The sequence below is a fragment of the Pelophylax lessonae genome (genome assembly GCF_965119305.1).
Source record: "Pelophylax lessonae genome assembly, chromosome: 6".
NCBI classification, from domain to species: Eukaryota; Metazoa; Chordata; class Amphibia; order Anura; family Ranidae; genus Pelophylax; species Pelophylax lessonae.
The window spans coordinates 139382643-139405495 of NC_138773.1; the positions used below are offsets into that span (position 1 = coordinate 139382643).

General features: G+C 46.0%; 1 protein-coding gene across 3 annotated transcripts in view; it reads right to left on the reverse strand.

The window, feature by feature from the left end:
• The window catches only part of NTAN1 (N-terminal asparagine amidase), a 989828-nt gene that overhangs the window by 836857 nt on the left and 130118 nt on the right, over nucleotides 1-22853 (reverse strand). The gene's annotated exons all lie outside the window — the stretch shown is intronic.

Here is a 22853-nt window from a genome sequence, read left to right on the forward strand (position 1 = left end):
AGTGTGAATGGGCTCTAAGAAGTGAATTGGCCATGGATAGAAAAAAATCAACACGTTTATTGCAATTTCTCCCTTTAAGACAGACTATAGAATAAAAATAGGTTTTCCATATCCTGCAACACTCAGTAACTTAACACATGGAAGACAGGGGATGTCAAACTGCACAGCTCTGGCATTATTGAGTGTTTTCCTTACTGTAGCACAGACCAACCATTGCGAAACTTAACAGGTCCACAGCAGCTCCTAAGCTGCACAGAAGTCTCTTCAACTAGAAATTTAAGAAGCATCCTCAATTTTTATTCCGGTCTCAAAAATCTGACCAACAGAGGCCCACAAGGCAGATGACTGCATCCAGAGATCCCTTTACCCAGATTTCTTGTTTTATTACCCGTTTGCTAAGATTACCTGCTTACTTACCTAGTGATGCTGTACTACTTGCATGTAATCAATGTAGAGCAAGAGCTTGGCAATGTAAATCTAGTTTTGTGGGTACTGGTCATTTATTTTTATTCACGTCTCATTTCTTTTCTATGGAAGTTTCTTAGGAGCAGTTCCGGTTGTGACTTTCTCCAAGGTAAAGAGGTCCTAAGTACTATATCTATCTCGATCTATCTATTTATCCATCTATCTTTTTTTCTTTTTAAATACCGTCACCAGAGCAGTGCACTGTTACCATAGCGACACTGTACCGCTCTGAGGTCATTGGGATTTTTATTTTTGAGCACTAGGATTGCCCACACAGCCACAAGGGCTATGTAAGCAATCATTTCTGACAGTGATCAGTAGGGATGTTGAAAATAATCTTATAATCGATGCATCGCAATTCAGCCTTATACATTGGTGACTGGCGAGGCTGCATCTGATGGCCATTGGTGAGGCTGCATCTGATGGCCATTGGTGAGGCTGCATCTGATGGGTTTTTGATGAAAACCATGGGCAGTAATCGTGATGCATCGTGGAATCAAATTTTTGACATGATAATCGTAATCAAATCGTGAGACCAGTAAAAATGCGCAGCTCTAGTGATCAGCTGCATTCCTGCAGTGATTGAGAACTATTGTGATAGCTGTGATTGCCCACAGCTAAGACATGGTAGAGGGCAAGTCACTGTACCATGTGTTCACTGTGACCAATCACAGATGTAAGCAATGGCTTCATGAAGGACAGTCATTGTTTACTACTGGACATTTGATCACTGTGATTGGTCACAGCGATCACATGGTAGCAGGACAGAGCACAGTTGCCTGGATACACAGATTGGTGATCTGCTGTGTTTGGAGACCAGAGGTTGTGCCACTGGGCTCCCTCGGGGGGCATGCAGGAGGTGCAGATCTGAGAAGACATACGGGTACATCTTCCTTGAACGTTGCCTGACCGTATATGTACAGTGGCTGGGTGGGAAACGGTTAATGAAGCTAAAATAGAACTATTCTAGAACCTGTCTCTGATAAGCCCTCAACATCACAGCTGTGAGCCCCTTGCAGTCTTTTGTTGCAAAATTGGGGCATCACCAATCACTGGCATGTTCCCTTTTGCCAAAGCGCAACTGCTTCAGGTAGAACCTTCCATATCAAAGGACCTTTTTGCACTCAGTTCTGACCTACAAGTGGAGATTCCAGATTGATACACGGTTTTTAAGTACCTGAAACCTCTTTACCTTGGTCACAGACACAGATGGAAGTGCTCCCTAGAAACCTGCAATAAATGACCAGTACCCACAAAACTAGATCTACATCGTAAAATTGGGGCCCGACATCGATTACATGTATGTAGTACAGTGCAACCAGGTAAGTAAACCAGCACCATCCCAGATTTCAATTTAAAAAAAAAAAAAAAAAAGTATACAGCATCTATATAAAAAGTACATACAATATTTAACACATATCCACCTCTATAGCATTACAATACATTAAAGTACCGGTCAATTGTGTATATCATATACAACTCTATCATATAAGCCTAACAGCCATACACTGTATAGCATGACACCTTAAAGACGTATTAAGCACAAAACTAAGAATGTAATTTTATTGCGGTTTACCATCCCTAAGATGTTGTGGGTGCATCAATTTTCTTTTCGTAGGCTCTTATCCTTCTGCTTTCACCTGGCAACAAGGCCAGTAACACACTTCCTGTATTGCAAAGTCCTCATTCTGGATGAATGAGCACAGGGGCAGATGTGGACAGAAGCACGGTTAGTCTGGGTGGGTGGGGGAGTGTTAAATGTACTAGAAAATTTGAATACACCAACATATTAATGCCAAACTCCAGCTTAAAGTTTATAAGGAGTTACAGTAAAACCTACCGCTAGTATACCGGTAACGGTGTTTCTACGAACCTTCCAGGACGGCCAACATATGAGAGATGACAGGCTCCTCCCTACAGGAAACACAATCAATTCACAGCTTGTTAAAATGCCCCACCCTTCCCCTTGTCCCTCAATTGTAAAAAAGTATCTTCCACAACCAATTCACTTATGGCGCTTTTCCACTGCATGGAACCGTACCGGTTCGGCACGCTTTTGTGCTTTTCCACTGCGGTACCGCATGGTATAGGGTCGGAACGGTTCGGTACGGTATGGTATAGGTTTGCTTTTCCACTGCATGGAACCGAACGGTACGGTACGGCTCTGCAAAAACAATACCTACTCGATTGTGGTTCCAACAGGTACCAAACTGGTACCATATCCCACAATCCTTTGCATGCAGTCACTACTAGCCACTGATTGGTCAGAGAATCACACCCACCCCGTTGTTATCCCACCCACTTAACTTTAGTACTACTTTAGTGGAAAAGCAAACCTATACCGTACCGTACCGAACCGTTCCGACACTATACCATGCGGTACCGCAGTGGAAAAGCAAACCGGGCCAAGCAGGGCCGAGTAGAGCCGAGCCGGTACTAGCCGGTACTTGCAGTGGAAAAGTGCCATTAGGTACTTACCACCTATATTTTACATTCTTACCACACCCTTTTAACAGAGCGGGAAGTAGGCCTGCCGTCCTGGAAGGTTCGTAGAAACACAGTTACCGGTACACTAACTGTAGGTTTTCTCCTCTCACCTTCAGGACGGCCAACAGATGAGAGGATAATAGAGTAACCAAAGGCCTACCATAGGGTGGGACCACTGCCTGTAGAACCTTTCGGCCAAAGACTAGGTCTTGCTGAGACAGCACCTTCACTCTCTAGTGCTTCAGAAACATGTCATGGCTGGACCAGGTGGCTGCATTGCAGATCTGTTCCCAAGAAGCTCCAGCATTTTCCGCCCAGGATGTTGCCAGGGCTCTTGTTGAGTGTGCTTTCAGCTTTGCTGGCACAGGAACACCTGAAATCTCATAAGACATGTTAATGGCTTGTCTAGTCCACCTAGAGACTGAAGTTCTGCTTAAAAACCTGATAAGGTTGTAGGACCCTAGAAGAAGGTTATAAAATATCCTCCTCTTCTCTTTTAAGAACTTTGTTCATAGGGGTATTGTAGCCTAAAAAGAGGCAGTATCAGAACTTATCTGACCCATATACCCAACTCAATAGGTTTACAATTCTGGATGTATCCCTCATCCGTACCAAAAAGGCACCCAATGGTATTGAAGTTACTTAGCTCCTTTCCGCTTAATTGCGGACAGATCTATAGGGAGTGGTTTATGGTTCCAAGACATCAGGTAGGACACCTGATCTGTATAATGTTGTCAAAAACATTCTTTTACCTAGCTCCTTTCCGCTTAATTGCGGACAAATCTATCAGGAGTGGTTTATGGTTCCAGACATCAGATAGGATACCTGATCGCTAAGATATGGTTAAAAGCATTCCTTTTACAAACTCCTTTCCATGTAATTTTATTGCATTTGCGGGCAGGTGTATAAGAAGTTTTCGGGAATATAGAACATTTTTCACAACTGACATGCCAACATTCAGTTGTGACGGAAGTCATAGGTTTGCTGTACTTTGGGTATATACCAGTCCAGCCCTTTTGAACCTATAGAAGAGGTTCCCTTTAAGTTTTGGTCCTCAAAACTATCCTTCCTGTTAACGGTCACTACAGCCAGGAAAACAGGGGATTCACAAGATCTTTCTATTAAAGAACCATTTATGTTAATCTTCCCAGATAGGATTATTCTCAGGCCAGATCCCTTATATCTGCCCAAGGTTGCATCTTCCTTTCACAGGAAGCAAGAAATAATTTTACCATCCTTTTTGTGGTAACCCTAACAATTAAAAAGAAAAGAAATGTCCCTTTTTAGATTTGAGGAGGTGCCTCACTTATTTACACTTTTTAGATGGGAGGAGGTGCCTCCTCACTTATTTACAGAGGACCAGGGAGTTTAGGAGATCTAATCATCTTCCGATCCTCTACTCTGGACCAAGAAAAGGACTGCAGGCTTCTGGTATGTCCGAATGTGAGGAACTGTGTATTCGGACATCTGACGTTTCTGCAGCCAAAACTTCTGGCCCTTCCATTTCGTTGGGAATATAAGGTCTGCAATAAAAGTGATACATGTATAGCTAATATCACACATATAGATCAGATTTTGCATTACTGATGCACAGCACTATAAAATAGATGCAGACAAAGGACATCAGTATAGACAACAATGTTGTGTATTACTGAAGTGCCACTAGATAGACTTCATAGTTATGTATTTTAAAAGTGCAATAAGTTAGGGCTATAGAATATAAATAGGAAGATCCCAAGCGTCTTCACTGTTGAGTATTCAGATGCGCAGCCAAATGTAAAGACAGAAAGACACAAAGACATTCATGTTGTGTAGTGTATTTCTGAAGTGTAGCAAGATTAGAATAAAACCTGATATACAGACAGAAGGGACACAAACTCCCATGCTGTGTATTGCTGATGCCTGACAAGGTACCTTCATATAACAAACATAACAGAAAAGAGACAAACTTCCAAGTTTTTGTATTTCTGATAAACAACAAGGTGTATATATATATATATATATATATATATATATATATATATATATATATATATATATATATATATATATATATATCAGAAAGACACTAGACTTCCATGTCGTGCATTTTCGATTGTCAACAAGGTACAGTCATAATAGAAGACACTAACCACGTCAATGTTGTGCGTTTCCAATTGGCAACTAGGTATAGCCATATTGTGCAAATGCACCTGCTAACATCAATGTTGCATGTATTTGGATAGCACCAGGGTACAGCTTGATAAGTAACAATGCAGACATAATAGAAATGTCACTAGCCATCTTTGATGGTGTGCATTTCTGAATAGTAACATGGCATAGGCATGCAACAGAAATGTTACTAACAAAATGTAAAATTTTGTGCAACTTGATAAGTAACTGGGTAGCAATAACAGAGAAGTCACTTAGCTATCTTTAACCGCTTCCATACAGAGCAGTTAGACCTCCTTCCTGCCCAGACCAATTTTCAGCTTTCAGCACTATGAATGACAATTGCTCAGTCATGCTGCACTGTAACCAAACAAAATTTTTATCATTTTTTTCACACAAATAGAGCTTTCTTTTGGTGGTATTTGATCACAACTGGGGTTTTTTTTTCGTGATATAAGCAAAAAAAGAGCAAACATTTTGCAAAAAAACACTTTTTTTTAGTTTCTATTATAAAATTTTGCAAAAAATTAATTTTTCTTCATACATTTGGGCCAAAATTTATATTGCTACATATCTCTGGTAAAATTAACCCAAATTAGTGTATATTATTTAGTCTGTGTGAAAGTTATTGAGTCTAGAAGCTATGGTACCAATTACTGAAAATTGATCACACCAGATGTACTGATGGCCTATCTCCTTTCTTGAGGCCCTGAAATGTCAGGACAGTACAAATACCCCCAAATTACCCCTTTTTGTAAAGTAGACAGTCCAAGGTATTTAGTAAGAGGCATGGTGAGTTTTTTGAAGTTATAATTTTTTCCCACAATTCTTGGGAAAATGAAGAAAAATTTTTTTTTCTTTTTTTTCCCAAAACGTTGTCAATTTATAAGCTATTTCTAACACATAGCATGTACACAGCAAAAATTACACCCCAAAATTCATTCTGCTATTCCTTCTGAGTATGGTGATACCACATGTGTGAGGCTTTTACACAGCCTGGCCACAAAAAGAGACTCCACGTCCAAGTCGTACCATAAGGCGTTTTAGGAGCATAAATACACATAAAACTTTCTTACTACCTATCACACTTTTCAAGGCCCTAGAGCACCAATACAATGGAAAAGTCCACAAAATGACCCCATTTTGGAAAGCAAACACTCCAACGTATATTCTATGAGGCATTATGGGTCCTTTGAACATGTCATTTTTTTCCACAAGTTTTTGGAAAATGTGGGAAAAAAATAAAAACTTTTTTTTTTTTTTTTACACAAAGTTGTCAATTTATAGGATATTCCTAACACATAGCATGTACATAGCAAAAATGACACCCCAAAATACATTCTGCCACTCCTCCTGAGTATGGCAATACCACATGTGTGAGACTTTTTCACAGCCTAGCCATATAGAGGGGCCCAACATCCAAGGAGCATCATCATGCATCCTAGCCACTTGCCTAGGCCTATTTTTGACATTTGGTGTTTACAAGCTAAAATTAGCTGTTTTTGCTAGAAAACTACTTAGAACCCCAAAACATTATATATATTTTTTTTTAGCAAAGACCCTAGAGAATAAAATGGAGATTATTGCAATATTTTTTATTACACCGTATTTGCGCAGCGGTCTTCCAAACGCAATTTTTTGGGAAAAAATTCACTTTTTTTAATTAAAAAATAAGAAACCAGTAAAGTTAGCCCAATTGTTTTCCATAATGTGAAAGATAATGTTACGCCGAGTAAATAGATACCCAACATGTCATGCTTCAAAATTGCGCACGCTCACAGAATGGTGACAAACTTTGGTACTTAAATATCCCCATAGGCGACACTTTAAAAATTTCTACAGGTTGCTATCTTAGAGTTACAGAGGAGGTCTAGGGCTCAAATTATTGCTCTTGCTCTAACGATCGCGACAATACCTCACATGTGTAGTTTGAACACTGTTTACATATGTGGGCAGGGTTTCCGTATGCGTTCGCTTCTGTGCGCGAGCTCGCGGGGACAGGGCGCTTTAATTTTTTTTTTTACTATTTATTTTATTTATTATTTTTACACTTTTTAAAAAAAAAAAAAAAAAAAATTGATAATTTTTATCTCTATTACAAGAAATGTAAACATTATTTCTAATAGAAAAAGGGTCCTTTCACACGGCCGCTCCGTGTGTCCGCAAATCATCCTATTTTTTTGCGGATGATTTGCGGACATCAATGTAAGTGAATGGCACTGCGGATGTCAGCGGAATACCATCCGCTGACATCCGATTTTCCTCCTTTCAGTTCTGTTCCGTTTTTACGAATGGAACAGAACCCCATTTTTCCATCCGTGTAAAAAACGGAAAGGAAGGAAAATCGGATGTCAGCGGTGTCATCTGCTGACATCCGCAATGCCATATACTTACATTATGTCCGCATATCATCCGCAAACGGATGGGATGATATGCGGGCACACGGAGCGGATGACAGAAATGTCATCCGCTCCGTGAAAAAAAAAAAAAAAAAGTCCCGCAGCGGACTTAAGCAGCGGAGCGGCCGTCTGAAAGGAGCCAAAGACACGACAGGACCTCTTTTTTGTGAGATCTGGGGTCAAAAAGTCCTCAGATCTCACAAGTACACTAAAAGATAGAAAAAATAAAAAAAAAAATAATAAAAAAAAATTTTATTGGCTGTTTACCTTGATCGGGGTTGGGCTCAGTCCGAGGGACGAGCCTCACCCCCGATCGCCGCGCTGCGCGCCCCCGGGGGCGCGCAGTAACGGGGAAATCCGGGCAACGTCATATGACGGCGGCCCGGATCGCTAAAGCCATCTTGCCGACGTCATTTTACAATGACTCGGTATTGAAGTGGTTAATGCTGTGCATTAATGAATAGTAACATGGTATAGCCATGCAACAGAAATGTTACCAATACAATTTCTAAGTTTTTGCAACTTGAGAAAATGACAGAAATATCACTAGCAATCCTTAAAATTGTGTATTTCTGAATAGTAACCTGGTACAGCCGTGTAACAGGGATGTTACTAACAACACTTTAAAGTTACGCACTTTGATTAGTACCAGTGTAGTTATAACGGAAATGACTCTGGGACCTTTGTGCATTTCTGACTTAGCAGTCAGGGTACAGCCAAGTAACCAACAGAAATGTTACTAACAACAATGTAGTGCATTTCTAATGTACAGAAGAATAAGAGTAATAGACAGACACCCCCAACTTTCAATGTGGTGTATTTCTAGTAAGAAAAAGAACCATATAGCCAAAATAAACAGAAAAGACAGACAAGTAGTGTTGTGTATTTCTGATTAGCAGTAAAACACCACAGACACAAAAACTTCCACATTGTGTATTTCTGAGACGCAGCCAGACCAGGCATAAGTCAGAGTCATGGTGATTTCAACAAAAAAATAGCCAGCAGAGGGCAAGCTTTATACAAGCATAGTTTGCACTCTAGGTAATAAACCTTCCTCCACCAGAGGACCGTTTGTCCGTTTACATCCATTTTTCGCCCAATCCGTTCTTTTGGCGGATGAAAAATAGGGCATTCATCCATTCCAAAAAAACGGACATTGACGGAAGCGGATGAAAACAGATGTTAACGGATGATCATCCGTTGTCATCTGTTTTTACATAGAGATGCATTGATGTCCGTTTTTCATCCGTCAACGGATGGATGAAAAAACAGACAAACTGACTGTATGTGTGAAAGGGGCCTAAGGTGGGTGTATATACCACATTAGAAGTAGCTGTTACCCGACCATTGTATGAGTAGGTGTAGTTATCCCACACACAGGTGGGAATCCAAGTCTCCCAGCATCTAAGGTCTTAACGACCTGTAAACAAACCTGTGAGCATAGACCTGGAGATCAATTAAGTCAGCCTCAGGAAGAGCTGGAAACAATTTTAGCTTGGATGCAATCAGACACCTGAAGGGCTTAAAGCAGAGTTCCACCCTAAAATACATTTTTTAACTATAAATACCCCTAGGATAGTCAGGGCTAGTGCATTTCCGCAACGATAGCCTCTGAACTGTCCCCTGTTTAGCTTCCCTGTAAGAAGAAAAAAAAATCTTACCTTGGAAATTTCTTGGCCAGCACTGCCATCTGCGTTGTGGGCAGCTGAAGCCGTAGCGTCCCTCTTCGTGTCCTCTTCCATGATGTCAGAGTCCCAGAATGCCCTGCTCGCCACCTCCGGTGCAAGCGCGTCATCCCGCAGATGGTTCTGCGCATGCCCAGAAGCTGTTCTAATTGATTCAGCAGGGAATGACGCGCCTGAACAGGAAGTGACGAGTGACACTGGTGCAGGCGCATTGACTCCTGGGATTGATGACGCTCATCTCCTAGCAGTCAATGCAAAGGAGGAAGTGACGTCGGGGGCCGCGGCCGCAGAGGGAGGAAGTGGAAGGAAGGCAAGTTCATTTTCAGAAAAAATAAGTTAAGTGAAACAAAAAAAAAATAACTATCCAATTCTTTTTCAGGTTGTTTTAAGCAAAGTTGTAAAATCGGGTGGAACTCCGCTTTAACAAGCAACCATTAAATACAGGTTAATATATGTAGCTCTTGTATAGAGGTTTTTGCACCCAAAAAAATCATCAGAGTTGCAGAAAAACTGAATTTTTGTAAAATCTTACCTGTAAAATTCCTTTCTCTGAGTCCTCCGACAGTCGCCGCCACCTCTAAGTCATCACTACTGGGTATTGACTTCCGCTCCGCAGGAGTAGCTAGGCATAAGACTTAGTCAAAAGAACAAAGACATTTGCATATACACACCCAAAGGGGCTGTCCCACTGGTCAATACCCCCCTGCAGTGAACACTCCCAACTCAGTTTGGTAGCATAGCAGTAAGTGTACAAGAAAAAACCCCAAAAGAGGGGCGGGGGCGGCGACTGTCGGAGGACTCAGAGAAAGGAATTTTACAGGTAAGATTTTACAAAAATTCCGTTTTCTCTTACGTCCTCCGACAGTCGCCGCCACCTCCAAGTCATCACTATTGGGATGTCCCAAAGCAGTATAGACATGAGGGGTGGGAGACGCAACCGTAGAAAAGGCAACGCAGTACCCACATCAAAGAAAGGAACCTTACACGCACAGTAAGAGAACCTTCTGGGCAACAGAAAAGGCTCAACAGGAGCAACAGCCCAGGAAAGCAAAAAACCCAGGGGATAAACAACCCCAACAGTCAGGTTTCCACCCCAGACTGGAGGAAAGTCAACACTCTCTACATCGAGTACGAGCGAGGGGAGAACCCCCTGGACTCACACCAGGCGAAATAAGCTTTCCAGGTACGGTAATAAATTTTACCAGAGGTGGTTTTCCTAGCCTTGATCAGGGTAGAAATGACCTCAGGGGAGAGACCCCTGTCTCTCAGGACCTGGGTCTCAACAGCCAGGCCGTTAAAGCCAGCAACTGTAAAGCAGGATGGAAGATCGGTCCCTGAGACAGCAGATCTTCCCGCATTGGCAGCCTCCAAGGAGGCGCCACCGCCAGGTGAACAATGTCGGCGTACCATGACCGGCGTGGCCAGTCTGGCGCCACCAGAATCACCAGGTGCGGTTCAGAGGCCAACCTGCGAAGGAACCTGGACAACAACTGAATCGGAGGAAAGGCATACATCAGACGATACTGATGCCAAGGAGCCACTAACGCATCCAAGACATCTGCCAGAGGATCGCGCGCTCTTGCCACAAACCTTTCCACCTTGTGGTTCAGCCGGGACGCGAACAGATCCACGTCCGGGGATCCCCACTTCACACAAAGCATTTGGAAGACCTCCGGGTGTAGGGACCATTACCCTTGGTCCAGGGTCTGGTGGCTCAGATAGTCGGCCTGCCAATTCTCCACACCCCGAATGTGAACAGCTGAGATTGCCGGGACATGAGTCTCGGCCCAAGACAGAATGTCGGTCACCTCCCGGGCCGCCCGGGCACTCCTGGGGCCCCCTTGGTGGTTGATGTAAGCCACCGCGGTAGCATTGTCCGTCTGTACCGGAACCGGACGGCCATGAAGACGATCCGACCACTGGAAGAGGCAGAGTTTGATCGCTCTCAATTCCAATATGTTGAACGCAAGGGAGGACTCCTCCTCCGACCAAGTGCCCTGGGCAGACAGGGTGCCCAGGACTCCACCCCAGCCTGACAGGCTGGCATCCGTGGTAATCACCGTCCACAGCAACGGACGGAAGGATTTTCCTTCTGACACAGCCAGGGACTAGAGCCACCACAGAAGATCCATTCTGGTCCGGCGACTCAATGAGACACTCAGATCCAAGGACTGAGGTAGCCTGTCCCACCTGGCCAGGATCTCCGCTTGAAGAGACCGTGTGTGAAACTGGGCAAAGGGTATCGCCTTGATGGCCGATACCATCAACCCTAGGGACCGCATGCAGGTCCTGAGTGACGAGGATGGCTTGTCCCTGAGGGACCTGATCTCGTCCTGTAAGGTCCGGAGCTTGTCCTCCGGCAAGAACACCTTCGCTTGAGCAGAGTCCAGAACCATTCCCAGATAGGGAAGACGAACCGAAGGAGATAAGGTCGACTTCTGTACGTTGATGGTCCATCCGAACTCCTGGAGCGTCTGTAGGTCCTGGCGGACACTCGATCTTAAGGGGAGATTGTCCAGATACCCCAAGACCGCAATGCCCTGAGCCCTCAGCAGGCCCAGAACCAACGCCAACACTTTTGTAAAGACCCTTGGAGCCGAAGCGAGACCGAAAGGTAACGCCACAAACCGATAGTGGTCCTCCACTATAGCGAATCGAAGGTACCTCAGATGACCCTCGAAAATGGGGATGTGTAGGTACACATCCTTCAGGACTATAGAGGCCAGGAATTCCCCTGGACTCAGGGAGGCCACCACCGAGCGGAGAGATTCCATACGGAACTTTCGAACGCACACAAAGCGGTTCAGAGCTTTCAGGTCCAGAATAGGATGCACCTTGCCCTCCTTTCTGTGCACAGTGAACTGATTGGAATAAAACCCCCGAAACCTGTAACGATGAGGCACCGGGACAATCACCCCCTGGGCAAGGAGGTCCTGCAGCTCTTGATGCAGGTCCTGCAGGCGCCCTGGGGTCAAATGAATATTTGAGGGAAAAAAAAAATCTGTCCGCCAGCCGGGAAAGGAATTCGATCTTGTATCCTGATCAAATGATTTCCTGAACCCACCTGTCCGGAATTCGGAGCAGCCAAGGTTGGAGGAAACCGTGCAAACGTCCCCCTGAAACGGGTGAGGGCGCCCCTTCAGGCAGAGGCAGATTGACCCGCCGCACCGGCATTGCCGGACTTCTGCTTGCCTGTCCAGGGCTTCTTCTGGCTACCTTGGCCCTTGAAGGGCTTGCCCTTGGTTTGATTCCGAAAGGCACAAAAGGACCCCTGGTTGGGTCGAGAGGCAGAACCCCGCTTGCCACGAAAGGACTTGTGCTTCGGGTTCAGGGGCAACATGGTGCTCTTGCCCCCCGTGACACCCTTTACCAAGGTATCCAACGCCTTGCCAAAAAGACGAGAACCAGCATAGGGAAAATCAGCAACTGTTTTCCGTGATGTCTGGTCAGCCGACCAGTTCTTCAGCCAGATCAGTCGATGGTTAAGTACCGCGACACTAGATAGGCATGCTACCAAAGGGGCCTCATTTAAGGCTGCATCACACAAATGCATGACTCCTTGGTGAATTTGATCCACCATATCCAGCCTGGCAGGGGAGACAGAATCAGCCACCGCCTGAGCCACCAGAACGGACGCGAAAACAGGTTTGAGCAAGGAACCCGCCACTGTGTAGGAATGGCAGGCCAGAGACTCCAACCTCCTGTCCGTGGGATCCCGAAAAACCGGCGTCTCCTCAGTAGGAATCAAGGTAGCCTTGTTTAACACTGCCACAGTGTGATCCACCTGTGGAGGCACACACCATCGCGATTCCGTAGCTGGTGCAAAGGGATAAAGTAACTTAAACCGACTAGGTACCATGAATGGACGTTTTAAAGTGTGCCACAGTTCATTAACAGTGTAATGAAACTCAGCGGGGTAGGGAAAAACCTGCGCCGACTTGCGGGTCCTGTGTGTCCCAAATGAGGACACAATGCCCAGAGGACTGGGCTCATCCTCCAAATGTAACATTTCTTTTACAGAAACAATCAACTCATCCATGGTCGCGCGTTCTTCAGGCGACCCCGGGGGAGAAACATCAACCCCCTCCACCTCCGCCTCCCCCTCAGACCCCAGCGGGTCTAAGGATGAGCGAGACCCTAAAAAAGGGCACGCCTGCTGCAGCAGCCATATCACCATCTGAATCAGAGGAGAGAGATAATCTGAGCCTTTTCCTAGCAGCACGTTCAGCCATCAGCACCTCCATTTTGGACACTAAGGATGCCACTACAGCAGCCAAATCAGGCATAACAGGGGCCACTGCAGGACTGGGGTCCCCCACCAGGGCTGGAGGGAATTTGCTGTCCTGAGATTCCATTGCCCAAAGTGAAAAATAACAGTGCAAAAACCGCTGCGGAATGCGCAGCCCACCGCTATATGAATAGTGACAAAAGACCCCCAAGAGGAGAAGAAAACTGAGCCAAAAATGACAAAACAGAAGGTTATGGAAGAGACATTCTGCAGAGCCCCACAGAGTGTTATCACCTAGATCGCTGCTTCAGAGGAAAAGGAAGTGAGGTCATGAGAGGCTGAACTATAAGCTGCAAATGACCCAGGGAAAATGGCTGCCCATAGAACTGAATGGGAGACTTTGGGAAAATGGCCGCCGACATGTGCATGGAACGATCGTTCTGCCTCACGCAAGATGGCGCCGGATGGCGCCAAAACAGCATGTAAATAAGCCCACAGAGAAGCCAGACATGCTTGCCCATATTAACCTGCACGCCCAGTGAAAACATCTAAGTGACACAGGGAAAAAGGGCCCCCACAAACACACAGCACCATAGCGCAGTGTAAGTACAAAAGACCCCCGCAGGGATCGCAACAGGGAGCCCCACACCAGCACAGACATGGGGAACACACAGCAACACAGGACTGCCACCCCAGACAGAGGCCCCACACAGAAGTACTTACCTGTACCAGATGGCATGGGGAGCCTCTCAGAACGGAAAGCCGCTTTCCTCATCTGACAGGGAATGCCGTTTGCCAAGGACATTACACCGCAGTATCGCAGATGTGTCCAGTGAGGTAGCCACCTCACGGCTGCATCCCTGCTGTGAGCAGGGATGGGTCGTTCATAATGCCAGAACGAACCACGGCTGAACACTCGATGACAGGCTGGGGGTCCCTCTGACCCTCTGCCCTGTAGAACCAGGGCGGTCAGTCCGATTCCCAGCTCCGCATGAATCCATCTTCATCCGAAGAACCGACAAAAAACTAAAGCTGACAAAATAAACAGCTAGTAGATCAAAGAAAAAAAACTGACATTTTCAAAGAAAATCAAAGAAAAAAGATAGAAAGGCTGAGACTGTAGCCCCAGCACAGGTAAGCCTAACTACTCCTGACGCTAGGCAGAAACAAACTGAGTTGGGAGTGTTCACTGCAGGGGGGAATTGACCAGTGGGACAGCCCCTATGGGTGTGTATATGCAAATGTCTTTGTTCTTTTGACTAAGTCTTATGCCTAGCTACTCCTGCGGAGCGGAAGTCAATACCCAATAGTGATGACTTAGAGGCGGCGGCGACTGTGAGGACGTAAGAGAAACAATGCTTCTAGTTCATCAAGGGGTAGGCAGTAGCCCAAACCACCAGGGGTCCCAATTAACTCTTACACACCACCCAAACAGCACTGTAAGGAGGAACCAATAGGTTGCAGCTTGTTAAGTTGTTACACATTGCATGTTAAACATAGCATGCATGTTAAACATAGCAAGCAACTCCATAAGAAAAAAAGGTCCCCAAGGGTACCCCTTACTGTGTTTCTTCACCATATGTGGAGAGAATTTAGGATGCAGGCTCTTAGAGCAAGAAGACTAAATAACCCATCTTGGAGATACGTGCCATATCATAGCAGCTGGCCTAATATATTCAGATTATCTGGTGTGCATTGCTGACCAGGGAAAAAATCTGTGGTATTACTCATGTAATCTTCAGGTTCCTAAAAAACCACCTTACATTCCAATTGTTTTAACCCCTTAGGAATGTCTAACTTGTTCAGTGGCAGAAATAGACACAGAGTTTCTTACAGGCTAACGTGTCACTCCTTCATTAGAATTACTCTTATTGATGTGCAATAGGGTTTATAGTGAGGAACTGGCAACTTAAGTTGAAATAACCACAGCATCTCCTGAATTGAAAGGAAGCTGTGGACATGGGTCTATCTGAAGCTTCTGTGTTACTTATTCCCAGGTCTAAAGGGAATGATAATAGTACCCTCATTAAGGGAGGGAGTACTATGACAAGCCGAAGAAACCACCTGGCTGCTATCAGGGATACTGCTGCTAAGCTCCCCAGGTAAAAGGAGGTATATAACAACTGTTTTACCCCCTTTTTCCACAGCCACAGGGCTTGCTTTACTATCCTCTGGGGATTCTGCAAGAGAAGAGGAGAGCACAAACAGATCCCTCTTCCTGCTCCATAGTAAGTTGGCTACAGGCCCCGCTTAAGCCCCGTGTACACGTACCGATCATCGGCCGAACGATTGGCCGTCTTTTGTCCAGGGCTGTCGTGTCTGTTGAAACCTGCAAAAGACTGCACACGAATTTTGTCGGCCAACAACAGCCGACTGCAGAAGTGATGTCATGTGATGGTTAACTTTCCTTGTCTTTTTTCTTTTCTGAGTATGTCCAGTCTTGCAAATCTGCTGTCTGTCAGCCGAAATCTGTACTGACTGGCGAACAATCGGCCGTTCTGGTGTTGGCCTACAAAAATTTTAATGCCTGCACGACAGATTCTGTTCAGCCGAAAATGCGCTGTCGGCTGTCGGAAGCTTCATACTATAGCCCCGTACACACGTACCGATTGTCGGCCGCAAATATTTGGCCGCCGACCGATCGTAGGCTTGTTAGTATGATGCTTCTGACAGCGCATTTTCGGCCGAACAGAATCTGTCCTGCAGGCATTAAAATTTTTGTACGCCGACAACAGAACGGCCGATTGTGCGTCAGTCAGTACAGATTTCGGCCGACAGACAGCAGATTTGCAAGACTGGGCATGCTCAGAAAAGAAAAAAAAAAACAAGGAAACTTAACCATCACATGACATCACTTCTGCAGTCGGCTGTTGTTGGCCGACAAAATTCGTGTGCAGTCTTTTGCAGTTTTCAACAGACAGGACAGCCCTGGACAAAAGACGGCCGATCGTTCGGCCGACGATCGGTACGTGTGTACGTAACAAGCCTACAATCGGCCAATCGGCCGGCGGCCGAATATTTGCGGCCGACAATCGCTACGTGTGTACGGGGCTTAAGGGAGAGCATGGGAACTACCAAGGATTAAGCTTAATACTGGTATCAGTCCCAAACCGCAAAGAAAATGACACTCACCGGGTTCAGATCTGGGTTACCTGTAGCAACCTGAACCGACCTTCCCTCCTCCTTTTCCACGAGGTGGGTTGCGGAAGGCTTAATTTCTTTGGCAGCTTTCTGGGCTCTTTTGGCCTGAGAGCCTGCCTTCGACGCCATGCGGGTCCGGCGTCTCCTCCATCCTGGCTTCCCTTTCCAGGTAGCGATGCACATTTTCGCCTTTCCAACACAAACCAGAGGGCCTGGTTTCCCAAACGAGGCTTGGAGCGTGCTTTCCGGCGGTCTTTTTGAATTTGGTGCTAAAAGACCCAGTGTAATTGCCGGAGAACCAGAGACTACTGCTTGAAAGCAGGACACAGGCCTAGAGGGGCCACCCTGGTGCCCTAAGGCCTGTGCGTTGGGGGGGGGATGACCTGTAAGAAGCCTAGGAGGCGGCAGGTAGAGTGTGGCCTTCACCGGCGTTCCTGTACCTAGCTCACAGGGGGACCATCTAACTCCAAGTCTTCAGGTCAGAGAAAAAATAAATGTTTCGCTGTGGGGGAAAAACACAATCTAAACTGAGGGACAAGGGGAAGGGTGGGGCCTTTTAACAAGCTGTGAATTTATTGTGTTTCCTGTAGGGAGGAGCCTCTTACCTTCCAGGACTTCCGGCCAGTCCTGGAAGGTAAGAGGAGAAACTTTTTTTTTGGGGGGGGGGGGTTTACATTAATTAAAAACTGATCACTGTAAGCACCCCTGCTAGTATTGTAGGTTTTGTCTTATACATTCTGCTGGAGAGCTGTGGTTTAAAAAACAGACTTAGGCCCTTTTCACACATGCAGACAATTTGACAATTCTTATATCCATCCGTTGACGGATTAACAACAGACATCAATGCATCCCCCTATGGAAAAATGGATCCATTTACATCTGCTTCCATCAAAATTCGTTTTCTGGAACTGATTAGAAACCTATTTTAATTCCATTAAAAAAACAGAACTGATGGAAAAACGGATGTAAATGGACTAATGGTCCGTTTCTGCATTTAAAATGGTTCTGGGAGTCAAGTGGTTAAGGACTCTAGCTGGTGAATGTAAAAAATGGATGAAAACTTCATCTGTTTTTTATTTTAAAAACATGACTGCACTGTAAAAGGGGCCTTACTGGCTGGTTTACTAGATGAAAATAGAAGAAAGCCTTCAGATCTAATAATTGGCAAGCTGCAATATAATAAATATTTGCTTTTGTGTTTAATGCCACTTTAAGTTTTCCCACAATACAGGTCCACATTAAATGATGCCCGGTACGGTAGATCAATAAGAAATTATCCCCCCAGCTAGGGGGGACCAACAATTTTCAACTTTATTCAGGTATGCTAAAGCAAGGAGAAGGAAGGAAGTTTACCCATTTAAATAGGGTACAAGGGCTAGAATACGTGCAATGCAAAAACTATAATTGGATTAACTTATCCCTAGAAAAAATAACGAGAGTATAATTTCCTACCAGGAATCTGTAAAACGGGGGAAACTGCAGGATCCGTGAAAGCTCTGTGTGCAAGGATGATTTTACACACAGAGGTTTCACAGATTCCCCACAAACAGTACACCAAGCACCACTATCACCCCTGTCCCCATAAAACATCTGTACCAGTGCACAAAACATCTGCAATAGTGCACTAGTGTGACAACTTCTGTATATGTCCGCCGGTGGCCAATCAACATCTGTCAGTGTACCAGTGTCCCACCAATAAATAAAACAAACATTTAAAGCGCCCCAATGCTCACGTGTAAAGGCGAACGCACACGTTGGTCCCGTACGCATACGTAAACAGCAACACCACCACACATGTGAGGTATCAACGCAAACAGAGTGAGCAATAATTGTAGCACCATACCACCTGTGTTAACTCTAAACTGGTAACCAATAAAGGCTTATAAAGCATCTCCTATGGGGATTTTCAAATAGCGAAGTTTGGTGCCATTTCACTAGCGTGCACAATTTTAAACTGTGATAGGTTCGGTATCTATTTACCCAGCCCAACGCCATATTTAATATTTTACCAAAAATTTGGGTATTATATTGTCTCTGTGTGCATCGAAATGTATTAAAATATATTTATGCATTATGGCGTACAATTGCGTTAGAAAAAACTGCTGCGCAATACCCATAAAAAATGTAAAAAAACCCACCATTTTATTCTCCAGGGCCTCTGCCACAAAAATATATAAGGTTTGGGGGTTCAAAGTCATTTTCTAGCAAAGATACAGATTTCCTGAGACTCCATGGCAGCATACGTATCGGGTTTAGCCCCGCCACTCCCATAAATCTTTGCACCTGTTCAGCACACGTGTTCCTTTTTTGTCCTCCAAAGGATTACCTGTATCCTACCTGAAAATGGATCCCAGGAGATGGATGACTCTACCATTCGGGTATTGAGTGCTCTCCAATAAGCCCCAGCTGCTGCGGGGTTTGGAGTAGGGGCAAAGATTCGTCTGTTTGCAGCCCTAGGCCAAAAAGCCCAGCTGCTGTGGGTGGCCTGTCCCCTAATGATATGAAGTCCGGTGTGTGTCCATCCATCCCTGGCAGCTAGCGGTTCGTGACTACCCCATACGTTAAGTGTATCTCCATGGCAGCTGTTTATGCTATTTTAATGTTGGGCTGTTTGTTGCCTTTATTTCTCTGATGTTCCCTGGTGGCTAGTGCTCCGGGGCCGGCCAGCGTTTTACTTCCTGACAGGCCACCGGTTCTCTGCGCTACTGCGCATGCGCAAGCGTCTCCGGAACGAGGCTTGGTTCTCGCGCATGCGCAGTACAGTCGCGGCACATGCGCAGTGGTTGTTTGCGGCGCTGGGTGATGACATCACTTTGGCGCCATATTTAAATGTCTCAAAGTGTCAGCAGAGTTTTTTGTCGCTGTGCTATTCGGCTTGGTTCCTGTGAAAGCGCTTCTCTGCTGCATTGCTGCCACTCTGCACTGAGCCCACCTGGCTTCCTGGTGAGTAAACTAGACCCCAAGATTGGGAGTCCCCCCCCCCCTCCCCTCATCTCTGCTTCCTTCTGATCCCATTGTCCGGCTCATCACTGCAGGTCAGTGCCAGAATGGAAGCCTCCTGTGCTCAGCCCGCCCTTAACAGGTACTCAGGGCTTTTGGGGTTTGGGGGGTGTATGGGGGGGGTTGGAGCACTATTCATGTTCCTAGCTCCCTGTCTGTTTTCTTTTGTTTCTCTTGTTTTACAGCCCTTCCCGGTCGGATTCTAGTCACTCCTCACATAGGAGCAAGCATCGTTCAAGCTCACTCCAACGGCACTCCTCAAAATCAGCTCGGAGATCTCCGTCAGTCTCCCAGCGTCATGGAAAAGCATCCACATCAGCTGGCCCCTCACGAAAACCTGACAGAGCAGGTTGTTGGGGTTGTGGCGCTCAGTTCCCTGAAACTAAGCCCTTATGTGACAAGTGTTTCTCCCAGGCTGCGGGAGAAAGGGATACCTCTGATCAATGCCTTGAAGCCCTTGTTAAGAGAATCGTGAAGGATTCCTTGGCTGAATTAGGCGTCGGACAGTCCCAGGGCCCTGAAGCAATCCCTCCAAGCCCTTCGCCTGTGAGAGTAAAGCCTCAGGAAGATTTTTAGTCTTCTCATCTAAGTCATCAGTCACAGCACTCCTTTCGGATAGTGACTCTGAGGCAGAGGACCCTTGTTTGGGCTTTGAATTCGCCTTAGTCCCTTCCCTTGTAAAGGCGGTCAGGGAGACCTTAAACTGGGAAGATCCAGCTGTCTCTCCTCCCAAGCAAAATAAGTTTTTTTTAAGCAGCTCAAGAAGGAGCACTTTAATTTCCCCTTCCTGGTGGCTGACCCGGCATCCAAACAGGTTTGGTGCCGTATTCCCTTTGGGGGTTCCTCCCTCTCTGGAAATAAGCTTGATGAGGCCATAACCCGAGCTACAGGCGGTAAGTCTGGGTTCCTTCCCCAGGATCGGCGCTCGTTCAACATGAAGAAGGGGCAACCAACCAGGAAGTATGTCCCAGATCGGGCCAGGGAAGCTTGTACCTACAGGCCTGGCCGAGAATTTGGCAGTAATTGGAGGTAATTGGAGGTCAAGACAATCCTCCCGGAAGACTTCAAAAAATGTTACCTCTGGTGACCGTGAGCCCACAAAGTTTTTTTGAGGTTGGGCCCGTCCAGGCATGTCGGGTAGGGGCACGGCTACTTTGCTTCCGTCATGTTTGGGCGCCCTCGATTCGGGATCCCTGGACTGTCAGGACCGTGTCATCAGGTCACAATTGGGTCTTCAAAGAAACCCCCAGGTCAAGATTCCTGCCTACAGCTCTACCATCTTCAGGAGAGAAGCGGCAAGTACTGCTTTCTTACGTTGAGTCTCTGGTGTCTCAAGGGGCTGTCGTTTCCGTGCCAGAGCCTGAGCGAGGCCAGGGAATTTACTCCCCGCTTTTTCTAGTCCAAAAGAAAAACGGATCATGGAGACCGGTTATAGATCGGTACCCGGAGGTTACACGGTGTTTCAGCCGCAACTTCGGCTCCACTAAGGGGACGGCTGGAGCCGTACAGGTAGTCCGGTCCGGGACAGCAATCTGCCTTTACCTGCTTTTATATTTTGGATGCCTTCATTTATATTGGGTTTGTGAGTGTATTCACTTGAGTTATCTAATAAATTCCTGCATGCTTGATAGAGTTACGCTATGAGCGGTTTTATTTTTTATGCATGAAATGGTTCATATGGAGTGATCTAGCCTGCAGTCGGGAGGGAGTCTGGAGCTGTACCAGAAAAGGTGTAGGATTGGTCCGGTCCTTCTATCTCCTATTGTGAGTGGTGCCTGTGGAAAGTTCCTTGTCCATCACAATTGAGGCGGTCCATCTTGATCATATCTTGTTGGGCGTTCATTCCCCCTCAGTGAGGTACGTGGGCACTGCTTGGGGGGGCATGCCGGTGTGGTGAAGGGGCTCCTCACTTTGTTTTCATCAGAGCACTTAATACACATATACAGGACTGTGATACTGCAGATGATGTTAGCAAGCTGGACAATATCCAATCAATTTATCTCACAATGGACTTTGTGATTTTATCATAGCGCTGTTAGTGTATGCATGTGATTTATTATATGTACACACCATTTTACGGTTATAGATCTGACTTTCTTAAACCAGTTCATAAAGAAAGAAAGATTCAAGATGGAGACCCTTCTATCTATACAACAGGCGGTATAGCCGGCCGATTGGATGGTGTCCATCGACCTGAAGGACGCGTATTTTCATGTCCCTGTGGCAGAAGAGTTTCAGAGGTATCTACGGTTCGCAGTAGGTGACTCACACCTTCAGTTTACCTGTCTCCCATTCGGGCTTTCCACATCTCTACGGACCTTTTCAAAAGTCTTGTTGGCTGTGGTAGCTCTGCTGAGAACAAGAGGTATTCGACTCCCATCATTATCTGGACGACCTCCTCCTTCTGTCCCAAGACAAAGACCAGTTGCTAGTTCATCTGGATCAGGTCATGTCTACTCTCCAGAGGTTCGGTTGGCTCTTGAACACAGAAAAGCCTTTTAACCCCAACTCAGTCCCTTGTTTACCTCGGTGCTCTATTTGACACAGCAAGGGCAACACACTCTCTTCCAGAGGAAAAAGTCGGGATAGTCAGGGATAGAGTTCGTCACGCCCTCTCGTCTTCCCATCTCCAAGCAGGTCAATGCCTGAAGGTGATTGGGACCATGGTCGCAGTAGTCCCCATGGTGAAGTGGGCCTTGTGGAGGATGAGACCCTTTCAGAAGGGATTCCTGCAACAATGGGACGCATGGCATTTAGATCAGCCTATATTTCTGACCCCAGCCATGACAGCGAGCCTTCCTTGGTGGCTGTGCCGAGATCACCTGCTGAACTGCCATTCACTAAGACCAACCCCATGGGTAGTGGTAACTTCAGATGCCAGCAATACAGGCTGGGGCGCCCACTGTCTCATGGAGATGGCTCAAGGCAAATGGAGCTTTCCCACTCAAGGGATAGTATCCAATGTCCTGGAACTATGGGCAGCATTTCAAGCGCTGCAAGCATTCTACCACCTGACAAAGGGTCTACCAGTAATGCTAAGACTGGACAACACATCAGCAGTCGCTTATGTTAGGCAGCAGGGGGGACACGCAGCTGGTCCTTGCTGAGAGAAGTGGAACCTATCATGTCCTGGGCACAGAAGAATCTATCCGATCTGTCGGCAGTCTACATTCCAGGAATCCAAAATGTCCAAGCCGATTTTCTGTCTTGTGTAGAGTTGGACAACAACGAATGGTCCCTCCACGAGGAAGTATTCAGCTGGATCCTGTCCCTGGGGTTCTCTCCGGAAGTCGATCT